This window comes from Bos javanicus, chromosome 23 (genome assembly GCF_032452875.1).
Source record: "Bos javanicus breed banteng chromosome 23, ARS-OSU_banteng_1.0, whole genome shotgun sequence".
Taxonomy (NCBI): Eukaryota; Metazoa; Chordata; class Mammalia; order Artiodactyla; family Bovidae; genus Bos; species Bos javanicus.
This window is the reverse complement of record NC_083890.1, coordinates 19,004,431-19,016,795: the sequence shown is the minus strand read 5'-3', so window position 1 is coordinate 19,016,795 and position 12,365 is coordinate 19,004,431. Positions and strand designations below refer to the sequence as shown.

Genomic DNA, 12,365 nt, shown 5'->3' with positions numbered 1-12,365 from the left:
GCAGCGTAAGGCCATCCTTCTCTACCCTCCTGCCCTCTTCCTCCTCCTTCCCGACCCCACCACGCCCTTAAAGAGGAGTCATCACCCATGGTCAAGTGAACTCCATCTCCTGCGAAGTAAAATCTGAAACGTTAAGAAGGGAAAAATAGAGGGATATGATTGTTTAATCCTATTCCAGATGCTCAAGTGCCCTCCTCAAACAAAACCCAAATTCAATGAGACCACTGTCCTCATTAGATGAGAAAGTGGATTTTAACCCCCCTGCTCTGTTCCTGGCACCTAACGGGCCCTTTATCACTGTCAGGTTAACTATTTTTACCCCACCATTCCTGTTTGCCCACCAACCCCACGAAGTCCAGACCCCAAAAGACCGTGTGCTGAGGCTCTGAACTGGCTGGAAAGGTCCCCCCTCCTCCAGGACCTTCTCCAGCCCAATCATAACGTCCCAGTCTCACTACAGCTGCTGATGGACCAGCCATGTCCATCTTTCTTTCTGAGGCTCTGGAACTTTGTAGAAACTTCCAAATGCTTGATTTGACAAATGACTTTCTGAGTGGAAAGGGGTTTTACATTTAATACATATCATAAGAGACATCAGAGCTATGCTCAGGAGATCAAATAGTTTCTTCAGCTAAGAATGTAAGAATGATTCCCATTAATATCTTTCCAACAAAAGCCCTGAGCTCCCCACGCCCCTGTTCCTCTATGATCTCAGTTTATTAATGTGGCCGCCCCCTCCCCTGGTTAAGCTGCCCTCACCGCAGACTCTCATTCCAGTCTGATGTACACCCTCCATAGAACACACCTCCTTGGCAAGCATTTAATGTTTAAAAAAAGAAGAAAAGAGTCCTTCATCATCTTCAATCGTAAAATCAAACGACTGAACACCATCTCCTGGGAAATAAAATCTGAAAAGTTAAGAAGGGGAAAAAGAGAGGGCTATGATTATTTTAATCCTTTTCCAGATGCTCAAGTAGGCTCCCCAAACAAAACCCAAATTAAACATGAGCCTTATTCAAAGGGATGATAAGCATGCAAGTGTCTAAGACAAGGTTTGGCAAATAGTAGGTGCTCGGTTAATGTTTATCTAAAAATAAATAGGAACGTCCATACAAACAGCCCCGTGGACTGCCCTCTGTCATGCCCCAGCCTGAACAGACAAGATGGGTGATTGTTACTACAGTCCCCACCCAGACCAGGGTGCCATGATTTTTCAAAGCACCTTCATGCTTCCTAGCTGCTTTGATTAAGGCAGGGTATCAAAGCTTGCACCTGGTCTCCAGAGAAGGGGGGCCTCTTCCAGGTCCCTGAAAGACAGGATTAATGCAGATGCTGCCCACTGACACATACCAACACTGGGAAACTCTGGTTCTCTCAAGAATTTGGAAGCATCTCAAGATTTGGGGATCTCTGTCAGCACCACAGAAATTGCTGAGATCAGAGCACTGATTCCTTATCAAAACTAGACTGGATAAAAACCTCTTAAACTCCAACACCAAAATGTGTCAGAAGGATACTGACATTGTAAGATGGATATCTTGGCCCGTTTGGTCAAAAGGGCCAGTATATCAGTCAGAAAAGCTCTCTTTTTACTTAACCACTGAAATCAATGCCCAAGTCCTGTCATTCCCTGGGTCTCAGTTTACTACATCTATAAAATGGGAACAAAGAGATTGGCTCCATCTCCTGGCTGGCATTCTTGGAGAATAAAATTACATAGGATAAAAAAAGAATTTTCAAGAATGGAAACTTATATGTACAAATCGGCTACCACCAGTGAAGTGCTGATGATATGGGTACCAAAGAGAGCTGAAGAGGGAACTCCTTGCCAACATGGTATCAGGTGACAGAAGCAAGGATGCTTAGATCATCACAGGTTGTGTTCTTCCTTAGAGGGCTCTGTCATATCATCCAGGTTCAGGTCACCCAGCTGTCCTGGTGTGGATCCCAGAGCTGTCATCCACCAGCTAAATAACCTTATAATCTCACCTGTTCCCTTGGCCTCACGGGCTCTTTGCCTCCTTCCTTACAGAGCAGACTACTATCTTTTCCCTCACAGAAAACAGCTAGGATGTTCTGTAGGGATGCAGAGGGAACATGGAGGAACAGAGACCAGCATGCAGACGTGCTGCCCAGATGTGAGCCCAACCTGCAAGCTTGTCCTTCAAAGAAACCATTTGACTCTCAGAGACCCTCGGATGGGAGGAGGAGCTTCCTTGGAATTGCTTGTGTAAATTTGTCTCAAGTTCTGCCTCATTGCTCTGGGTTTCCTCCCACCACCCTCTCTGTGGCACTTCCACGAGACTTGGAGGGTCGCATGCTGGGAAGCAAATGGCCCTTCACCTTATGCTCTGTCTCCTGCTGGTGGAGGCGGTGCCCAGAGGGGAGGGAGGCAGCCTGATGGGGTCGCTGGGGGCAGCTCTAAACCAATGACTTCAGCATCTCCCAGAAGCCCCCAAGCAGTGCCCTAAAGCAGAAGGGAGCTTCCCAGGTGGCGCAGTGGTAAAGAATCCACCTGCCAATGCAGGAGATGCACCAGACTTGGGTTCGATCCCTGGGTCGGGAAGATCCCCTGGAGTAGGAAATGGCAACCCACTCCAGTATTCTTACCTGGAAAGTCCTAGGGACAGAAGAGCCTGGCAGGCTACAATCCATGGGGTCTCAGAGTCAGACACAACTGAGCGACTGAGCACACAAGCAGAGGGCGGAAGCAGGTGGGATCCTCTTGCGTGGCTTTCCCATATGCGTTTTACCACCCTCCCCAAACAAGGCCGGATCTGCACAAGCGGTGCTGCCCCAGCTCACGCCGGCCCCAGGTCCTCGTGTCCAAGCCTCCTTAGCTTCAGAACTTTGGGACCCAGTGGGACGCAGAGAGCATCCCTTCTAGGTTCTGATTTGGGTCCCTAAGCTCCCTAAATGTGCTGACAGGCAATAACGGGGTGCTAGAGATTCTGTAACTATTTTTCAAAGCTGTTCATAACACATACAAGTGTCCCCTGTGAGACTAGGCAGGTTCATTATGTCTCTGTCTCTTTTGGATGGAATTGTATCCATTCAATGTGATCACTCTGGTTAGCTCATGCTGATAAAAGTTTTAATCAATAGTATATAATTTTTAAGTGTAACAATGACTACTTAATGAATGCTGCTTGTAGTATTGACTCTTATTTTTTCTAAACAGGAAATCCATGGGGGGTAAAAAATAATGAAAAGCCTCCTTAGTGGCAAAGGGACAAAAACCACCAACCTGCCCCATTTCACTGGTGAGGATATAAAATCGCGGGAGTTAGATCTCTCCCAAACCCGAGCGGCTTCTCTGGGGTAGAAGCAAGATTACAGATTACAACCCCAGGAGTTTTGCTTCCAGCGCTGTTTGTACAAGCTGCTCTGCCCCCTGGGTCCCGTGCCCTTCAGACAGCCTTGATAATTACCAGTTGACACCAAACAAGGAAACTATATCTTGTTGGCCAGGTGACGGACACATGTCAACAGACCCTTCTAAAACTGTACTGTCCATTAAGTAAGATACATGTGGATATTTAATTTCTAATTAATTACAATTAAACTTCAGTTTTTTCATTCATATTCGCCACATTTCAAGTGCTAAGTAGTCACATGTGGCTGGTGGCTACATATTGGACCATCTGGATATAAACCATCTATTGGGTTGGCCAAAAAGTTCTTATGGATTTTCCATAAGATCTTATGGGGAAATTCAAACGAACTTTTTGGCCAAACCAATATATCATTATAGGAAGTTCTACTGGGCAGCACTGGTCTAGGAGTGACTCTGACAGAGAAGAGTCCAGAACCTGTGGCTGGGCAGGGCTTAGAACTGCTTCACACACCAGGTCTGTGGGTCATCAAGGACCTGGAGACTTTGAGAGAGAAACAGCATAAGGGACCACCTCCCTCCTAGACTGATCCTGGGTTTCTATGACCAGAACCTCTCTCGAGAGGCAACCACCCTGAATATTTACAGGCCACTTTGTCACAGGTGAGGCAGCACTAAAATGGGTGTCCAAGACAGGGGTTCAATCCCAGGGCTGCCTTTTGCCAGCCGTGTGTGTCTTCAGCAAATGACTCCTCTTCTCTAGTCCTCAACCCCACACCGGGAAACGACTCTGTCTTCTGAAGTCTGAAAATTTCATGCTGCCCCATCCCCCATTCGTTCATCAATCTTGGGACTGTGTCTCATCTTTCTTGGGTGTGTGTCCAGGCCGACATCAGGATAGGTATTAACGTACAGAAAAACGTCTGAAGATGCTGTGGGATTAGAGGGACTTTGGGCTACTGTTTTCCAGTCAAGAATCCAGTAGAGGGCGCTGTTGCCTAGAGGCGATTTTCTGACAGGTTTTTGCCTTAAGCGTGTCAAAGTGGGTGCCCAAGCTCGCGGGGCAGGAAATGTGTCTTTTTCGTCCTTGTGGGACCCCAAATGTCTCCAGACACCCAGACTTAATGAGTCAACTCCAGAAGACCCAGGAAAGCCCCTCGTGCCCTTTCTGTGCCTTTAGCCCCGAGGAGTGTTCCCTTTTCCCAATTATAAAATCGAAGCTATTTTCTCAGGTGTCTTTTTCTTAGCTGCTGTCAAAAGTTGGAACCTGGCAAGATCAACGACTTTTTGCCAGCTCAGAATTCACTCCTGTTCCAGGTGGGTTTTCCCCAGCTCTGCCCTCCTGCTCTTTTCTCAGAGCAAACTTGCAAAGTCCACTGCTGTTGTGTAAGACCCTGGCTGTATATGCCTCTTTCCATACAGAGCACTTTTAAAAAAATAAAAGTGCATCCTCCTCCCTCCTTTCACTTTTTCCTAATTGCCTCATTTTCCTTCCCACTTTGACCATGGGACTCAGTCCCTCTCCCTAGATGAAGGTTGATTGGCAGCCTTGATCCACAATCTCTCACCGTTTTCTGAGAATAAGACTCACCCAGCCTCAACACCACAACCGAGAGACAAAGCGCTCATCGGAATTTCCAGCTCCTCAGATTTCTCCCTTCAGTCCTTCAGAGGTAAAGATGAGAGCAAAAGATGTCGAGAAGGCCCCTGGCTGTGCATGCCCACGGTGAGGGTTTTGGGGGCCAGAAGGGCACGCAGCTTTTGCAACTTCACCATGAGACTTCTATAGAAGGGCTCTTTTCCTGTAAATGGCCCATTTAAGGCTTAAGGTTCAAGAGGGTCCCTGAATTCAGCCTCACTAGCATCACTGGGCCCCAGACTTTCCAGGGCTGGGAGGAAAGGGGGGAGTGACGCAGAGGATGGTGACAGTCTGGCAGGGGCCCCTTCTGCTGAAAGCGGAGGCACCTGTCCTGGTAAGTTGAAGCTGTGTATGCAGCTCTGTTGCTCTCTTAAAGTGATGGATGAGAATGTGTGCTATAGGTATAGGGAGATTTCGTTCCCTGAGATTGGTTTCCAAGCTGAATCGACAAAGGAGTAAGAAATGGGGAAAATTCTCAAGCAGAATAATTCACATCAGTATTTGATGATCTATCTGAGTGAGAACTCTTAAAATATTTTCTAAAGCTCTGATCTGTCTGGAGAAGACTGTCATAGTATAATGAGGTAAATGCCCTGTGTTCATTAGGAGAGCCTATGTGTATAAAAGGAAGAAAGAGTCAGGCTTTGGGGCTGGATGTTGGTTCAAATCCCAGCCTCACGAGCTTCTGCTTGGATAACTGTTCAAATTTTCAAATTTATTTGTTTTGTTTGTTTGTTTGCTTGTTTTTGGCTATGCTGGGTCTTTGTTGCTATACTCAGGCTTTCTCTAGCTGCGGCAAGTGGCTCCTCACTGCGGTAGCTTCTCTTGCTGTGGAACACGGAGGGGCCCTAGAGCGTGCGGACTTCAGCAGTTGTGGCGTGTGGGCTTAGGTGCCCCGAGGTGTGTGGGATCTTCCTTGACCAGGGATCTCATTGGCAAGTGGATCCTTAACCACTGGACCACCAGAGAAGCTCCTTGGGTAACTTCAGACAAGCCATTTAGACCCTCTGAGTCTTCATTTTCTCACCTTTTGTAGATTATTGCCGGTAATCAATGAAACACCCTGTTTGAAGGCACTCACCTCTGGGTCTGGCATGCAGTGAGCACCCACATGTTAGCTACGGTCTTATTTGGCAAATAAAATACCACCACAATGCCCTTCTAAGTTAAGCAGAGACAAATGAGAACATTGTCTCTTTCTGAAAGCTACATGAATGTCTTTAGGGTTAACAATCATGTGATTTAAGACTGACCCCCCAGAGAAAGTCACAGGGGCATTTGATACCAGCTCCCTAAAATTTGCTGCTCTCCCTGGTAGCTCAGATAGTAAAGTGTCTGCTTACAATGCAGGAGACCCCAGGTTCAATCCCTGGATCGGGAAGATCTCCTGGGGAAGGAAATGGCAACCCACTCTAGTATTCTTGCCTGGAAAAATCCCATGGATGGAGGAACCTGGTAGGCTACAGTCCATGGGGTCGCAAAGAGTAGGACACATCTGAGCAACTTTACTTTCACTTTCCCTAAAATTTGCTTCCTGTTCTCTCTGATAGCACTTGTAAGTCTGGAGTTCTGTCACTGAAGTCACTTGGTCAGTGTAAATGGTAGAGGAGTCACCAAAAAACCATATATTTCTCAGATCCAGTGAAATCCTGTGAAAAGACCATGCCCTGACTCCTAAATTAAAATCAGAAACAGAGAGATTGGGTCCATCATCATTCTAGCCCTAACTATAATAAAATGACCCTATGGACTATTTTGGGCTTCCCTGGTGGCTCAGCAGTAAAGAATCCGCCTGCAATGCAGGAGCTGTGGGAGGTGTGGGTTTGATCGCTGGGTTGGAAGGGTACCCTGGAGGAAGGCGTGACAACCCACTCCAGTATCCTTGCCTAGAGAATCCCATGAACAAAGGAGCCTGGTGCGCAGAGTCTGACATGACCAAAGTGACTAAGCATGCTTGCATGGAATATTTTGGACCCCACTTAAAGCATCATAGAAGAGTGTGTGGGGTGTATGCGGGGTATGTGTGGGGCATGTGCCAACAGCCCCCAGGGTGGGAAAGCATTGCCCCGATTGTGTTAAACAGCATGTGTGTGGTTCCCATTCTTGTTCTTCAGTCAAGGTCAGGTAGATGTTCTTGGAGCAACTCAGTGGAAGTGCAATTCTTGACGGTTTTAACCCCAGCCCAAGTCTAAATCCTGCATGTGAGAGTTACATTATCATGGGATAAAAACCTTGAGCTTGCACAAATGCTTAAAAGGGAGGGAAGACAGGGCGTGGTTTCCAAGTTTGAAGACCTTGAGATTTTCTAAAAAGAAATTAGCTACGACACGTGTGCCAAGCGATCAATAACATATTGCCACTCACAATGGAAAAGTGGACTGGTTTATTCATTCATCTCACAAACTTTTATTAAGCACAGTGGCATGCCCAGTGCCAGACCCTGCAGAGTCAAGAGTGAACTGGACACAGAGTCAGTCTTCAAAGATCTCACAAGGGTGTATGAGAAACTGACCATGCCTAGTGACAAGTGCCAGGTAGGGTAAGCACAGTGCACTGTGGAGTCTACAAGAGGGAGAGACTGTTAGTTGTATATAACTCTGCCTCGAGCCAGGAGATCAAGGTCCTGAGATGGGAGAGCCGGCATGCACGGAAGTCCTCCTGGGGGTGTGGAGGAGGAGACTTTGAGGCCAAATAAGTCCACAGGGATCAGATGCAAAAGCTCTGAGGTAGGAGCCTATGACAGTCATGGCAACCTGTATGAGGGTGCATGCCCATGTGCTCAGTCACTTCACTCATGTCTGACTCTTTGCAACCTCATGAACTATATATAGCCCACCAGGTTCCTCTGTCCATGGGATTTCCCAGGTAAGAATACTGGAGAGGGTTGCCATGCCCTCCCTTCAGGGAATCTTCCCCACCAGTGATTGAACCAAGTCTCCTACGTCTCCTGCATTGCAGATGGATCCTTTGCCACTGAGCCATTGGGAAAGCCCAGATCGGGGTGAAGTGAAGTGAAATCGCTCAGTCATGTCCAACTCTTTGTGACCCCATAGACAATAGCCTACCAGATGGGGGTGGAGGAGCCTAATTCTTCAGCCCACGTTTCTCCCACAGTTTCTCTGAATGATAGTTGCACTCAGATTCCAAATACACAAAGTCATGGCACAATTAGCACTGAACTTGAAAGAACACAACATATATGTTTATTCTGGAACCAGGAGAGATTTGCAGGCATCCTTGGAAATTTACGACCCTAACCCTCAAACACTGAGTGACAGCCACGCGTGAGGTTTCAAAGCTCTCTAACGAAGCGTGCATGTCTCAGAGATCTTTGATAATAATGTCTGACCCCCCTCCCGGAAGATCAGGAAACATTTTTTCACTTGGCCCCTTGTCACATTGTAAGTCAATTGACTATTACTCAGCATGCATTGTGAGGCGAACGTGTAAACCGCTGCACTGCAGAAACAGCTTCAGCATGCGTCATGAATAAAGCTTAATATTATTCATTTAATATAACTTAAAAAAAAAAAAAACCTCATAGAGTGTTAGAATGAATGAAACGCCCCAGACCATACACTTAAGCCCTCTCTCTAAGTCAGCAGCTCCGAATGTGAACGCTGGGTGTGAGCTGGTTGATCCAGTCTATGTGCAGACCCAAAGCCAGCTCGGCCCCACACTTAGGTAGGATTTCAGAGGCGCCAAGAAACCTACCCTTGGTGGCAGAATTCCAGTAAGTTATTCATATTTTGAGTGAAGGTAGCGAGAGTTTGGGGCTTTGTTTGTTTGTTTTTCCTTTTTTTTTTTTTTAAAGCAATGGAAACCTTCCTCCACATGAAATCCTGCAAAGTGCCCTGTGTAAAATCATAATAGCAGATTCTTCAATAGTATTTATTATGTGCCAGATTTTTAACTCATTTACTCCAACGGCAACTCCATAAGACAGATACAGTGTACTGATACTCTTCAGTTTTCCCCAAATGACAAAACTGAGGTTAAATGACCTGCCCAACGTTACACAGCTGGTCGGTAGTGGAGCTGGGGTTCAAATCGGGGTGGTCTGACTCCAGAGCCCACCCATTACTGACCCCCACTGGGTGGCCCCAAAGTAGAAGGCAAATACTATCAGAGCCCATGTGGTGGATTTCCAGGGTTTCTAGGCTCCGTGGGGTGATCCTTGGGTACATTTATGGAAGGATTTCATGAAACACAACTCTTAAAATCATTGGATTGAGGTGTTATCTACCAAGGGTCACTTTAAGATAACAGCTCCTTGGAAGAAGTGAGGTATTAGTGCATTATAATGAATCAGTTTTTAAAACCTGGATCTCAGGCCAGGGAGATCCCAGCCTCAGGACAGGCATCTGGCGAGGACAGAGCTGGGTTGAGGGGGGGCTGGACTCCAGAGTCTGAGTAGTAGGAGGGGCTGCTGGTGGAGAAATGGCGTCTCCAAGACCACATGCTCCTGCCTGGCAGGCGAGCCGGGGATCAGGCCAAGAGCGAGGTGCCTGTGAGGGCCTTTGGAAAGGGCCTTAGGGTGGGCAGTCTTCTGGTTGCTGAGTACAAAACAGGGGGTACCTCCTAGCTGAAGCATAGCGTGACTAGAGTTGTGGGGAGTGAATGAGAAGAGCAGCCTGACGTGAGTGTCAGGGCTCCTCATAAGGTGACACTCAAGAGTTTTCAGTTTCTATCTTGATAAAGAATTTTGCAATTTTCAAAATTGCAGAACAAATAGCAGCGTGACTCATACTTCACAATTTGCTTGGCAAATTTACTGTACTATCACAATTCTGACCATCACATGTTCTTCGGGGCGGGGTGGGGGGGATGTCAAAAGAGAGATTTTGGCAGAAGAGGTATGTGATCGTGGAGGGACACCCATAAACTCCCCTCATGTCTCATGTTCAAGATCAGAGCTACACATTTATGTGGGTTATGGGACTCAGTGGCCCTAGGGATACAAATCTTGACATATCTACCGTGTGTGTGTTTGGTTTCCTTTTAATCAGCTGTGAGACACATTTCATCCTCTGTAACTTCACCAGAGGAATTACTTGGGACTCATCATTAACAGGGTTTAAAATTGGAATGGATTTGAAATTTGAATGTTTAAATGGTAAGAGTTTGAGTAGAAGTTTTCAAGATAATCTAATTTAAGAGGTGATGATATGCACAATTAAATCTTGACACTTTAAAGGCACAATTAAAATACCAAGTGAAACTGAAAAAACAGAGTTCTGCCCTTTGGTTTTTAACTGAGGAATCACGTCAGAAAGTTTATGGTCTCCTGTGGAAAAAATAGACCTGGGGGACCACGGGAAGAAGTAGACAAGTTTTGTCACCATTAGATGACGCCCAGCATCTTGTCAGAAATAGAAGAGATAATCACTTATTTGTTGAATGAATGAATGATAAATGCATTTATGCAAACACTCATATATGTAGTCTGTACAAGTTGAAGCTCCAATACTTTGGCCACCTGATGAGAACAGCTGACTCATTGGAAAAGATACTGATGCTGGGAAAGAATGAAGGCAGAAGGAGAAGAGGGTGACAGAGGATGAGATGGTTGGATGGCATCACCGATTCAGTGGACATGAACTTGGGCAAACTCTGGGAGATGGTGAGGAACAGGGAAGCCTGGTGTGCTGCATTTCATGGGATTCGTGCAAAGAGTCGGACGTGACTTAGCGACTGAACAACAGCACAAATTGACATACAATCTTCCCATGCTTTGGGACCGTTTCCCTCTAAGATTTTGCTGGTTTGTTCCCTTTAAAGTGAGTTTATTAATCTCAGAAACTAGTTTATACAGAAAGAGAAACTACTTCATATCTTGCATTTGTTCACCACCTTTCACTCAAGTCTCATTGACACTGTCCATATTTTCAATTCTCAGAGCACCAGCAGGCCATTCAGGCAAAGGTCACGGTCTCCAATATCTCACACCATCACGTTTTTCACTCTCTCTCTTGGGGGCCTTTGTGGAATAGAAACTACTCTATTAACTAAGAGACTAGTTCTCATTAGATGATTCATTCAAATAGTCTGAAACTAGTATCTGGTGAAATGCCCGCTTCTACAGACATTGGGACAGACCCTTAAGTGTTATTTCATTTAATCCTTGCAAGTGTAGTTTTGCCCATTTTAGGAGATGAGGAATTGTGGGCAGAGAGATTTATCCAAGCCACCAAGATAGGAAGAGACAGAATTGGGATTCTAAGTCAGGCTGAGTCCAGGGCCCCCAGTAGTTACATCAAGTGCTAACAGCATTAGTTCAAATGGAGGAGGGTGGAAACCAGCATCCTAACACAGGCTAGAGCCAAATGAGAGAGCCTTTAGGCCTGATATTTAGGAGACCTTCTTGTTGCACCTCAGTTCTCACTGTGTAGCAAGCTGACCAGTCAAATGCTACAGGGGCCTCCCCACCAGCCAGGAGCCCAGTCTGGTCCCCAATCCAGGCCTCCCTCCAGGCTCAGCCAGAGTGATTAAATGGCAATCCGGTGAGGTCACTGTGTCATACAAAGCCCTTTAGCACCACCTGTTGCACTCAGAATGAAGACCCCAATCCTCACCTGCCAGAAGGTCCCCCCTGACCAGCCCCACCTGCCTCTTCCGGCTCATCCCCTCCTTCTGCCCGAGCTCTCTGCTCTCCAGACCCCGGGCATTCACTTCCTCCTTCCTGCCACAGGGCCTTTGCAAGGGTATCCCCCTCCTTCAGGGCCGCAACCCACCTTGCTTTCTACCAGGCCACCTTCTTTCCACTTTTCCTCTCTCAGCGTAAATGTCCCTTGCTCAGAGAAGTCACTCTTTTTTTTGTTTTTTTTTTAAACAAATACTCATCCCTTTATTGTTTTTTTTTTTAAGTTTTCCTTATAATTTTTTTTCCTTTTTATTTTTTAATTAAAGGATATTTGCTTTACAGAATTTTGCGGTTTTCTGTCAAACATCAAGAATCAGCCATAGGTGCACCCATGTCCCCTCCATCTTGACCTTCCCTCCCATCACCCTCCCCATCCCACCCCTCTAGATTGTCACAGAACCCCTGTTTGAGTTCCCTGAGTCATATAGCAAATTCCCATTGACTATCTATTTTACATATGTTGTTGTAAATTTCCACATTGCTCTCTCCATACACCTCAGCCTCTCCCTTCTCACCTCCCACCGTGTCCTTAGGCCTGTTTTCTATGTCTGTTTCTCCACTGCTGCCCTGAAATAAATTCATCAGTACCATCTTTCCCATATATGTGTCAGTATATGATATTTATATTTCTCTTTCTGACTTCTTGATGAACAGTTCAGGCCCCCTGCAATGCATCCCAGGGCACAGTGCCCTGATCTTTTATTTAACTTATCACTGAAAGACTGCCACAGTTACGTGTGTGACACTGT

General features: G+C 46.3%; 1 long non-coding RNA gene across 1 annotated transcript in view; it reads left to right on the top strand.

Annotated features, from left to right (window-relative positions):
* The first annotated feature begins 4,858 nt into the window (after positions 1-4,858).
* LOC133236347 (uncharacterized) overlaps positions 4,859-12,365 on the top strand; it is a 41,674-nt gene continuing 34,167 nt past the window's right edge. Inside the window, exon 1 of the long non-coding RNA XR_009732849.1 lies at positions 4,859-5,007. This is a non-coding gene — a long non-coding RNA (uncharacterized LOC133236347). The remainder of the gene's footprint in view (positions 5,008-12,365) is intronic.